General features: G+C 38.0%; 1 protein-coding gene across 1 annotated transcript in view; it reads right to left on the bottom strand.

Moving 5' to 3' along the window:
• The window catches only part of SGCZ (sarcoglycan, zeta), a 1,069,593-nt gene that overhangs the window by 978,976 nt on the left and 89,492 nt on the right, over window positions 1–1,125 (bottom strand). The window lies entirely within an intron of this gene.

Raw genomic sequence — 1,125 nt, 5'->3', positions numbered from 1 at the left:
ATATAACATAAAATTGAGCATCTTAGCTATTTCTAAGTGTACAGTTCAGGAGCCTTAAATAAGTACATTAACGTTATTGTGTAACCAATCTCCAGAACTCTTTTCACATTGCAAAACTGAAACCCTATTAAAATTTCTGTCTCTATAAATTTGACTACTCTTGATACCTCATATAAGTGGAACCATACAGTATTAGTGTTTTTGTAGCAGGCTTATTTCACTTAGCATAATGTCCTCAAAGTTCATCCATATTGAAGCATGTGTCAGAATCCCCTTCCTTTTTAAGGCTGAATAATATTCCATTTTATATATGTATCATATTTTGTTTATCTATTCTTCTGTCAATAGATTCATGGGTTGTTTCCTCCTTTTGGCTGTTGTGAATACCGCTGCTGCGAACATGGGTATGAGATGGGAGTTTTGAACAGGAGTCAATCTATTAACATAGACTGACCAAACAACACAACCCTATTCCCTGAGAGAGTCAACTTTGAAAGAAGGAAAAGTAGCCATGGGAGTTATACATACAACATTTTTTCTGTTACATACAACCATCACTAAACTTATCTAAGCGTTATAGAATACAGTTTCATATGAAAACTATATATTCAAGCAGACATCTCCACTTCAGTGTTCAATAGGTGTCTCAAACTTAACATGTCACAACTAACCTTCTGATCTTCCCCCTGAATCCGACTCCAGTTGGTGCTCTGCTCTTGTCAGAAGAGGGCAAGTGCATCCTCCCAGTTGCTGAGACCAGGCTACCCAACATTGCACAATTGACCTTAACCGCTCTCCCCCTTAGATCATCCATGGCTCCCTTTTGCCCCTCCCCTAATGTCACCTTTCCTGTAAGTTCGTTCCCTGGCAACCATATTTAAAATTCCAACTTCCTCATTCTCTGAAACACTTCCTGTCCCTCTTGGTGTGGTGCACTTGCCACCACTCATATTATACACTTTAGTTATTTTTCTTAGACATTGTCTTTCTTCCACCCACCAGGATGAATGCTTCATTAGGGACCAGATTTTATCTGTTTTGCTTACTGTTGTATCCTCAGCAGTGAGTGGTGTCTGGTGCCTAGTAGATGCTTAATAGATTTATATCAAATTAATTAAATTTATA

The sequence above is a fragment of the Propithecus coquereli genome, unplaced genomic scaffold (assembly GCF_000956105.1).
Source record: "Propithecus coquereli isolate 6110/MARCELLA unplaced genomic scaffold, Pcoq_1.0 Scaffold159, whole genome shotgun sequence".
Taxonomy (NCBI): domain Eukaryota; kingdom Metazoa; phylum Chordata; class Mammalia; order Primates; family Indriidae; genus Propithecus; species Propithecus coquereli.
Note: the sequence above shows the minus strand (reverse complement) of the source record. Positions and strands in the feature narration are given on the sequence as shown.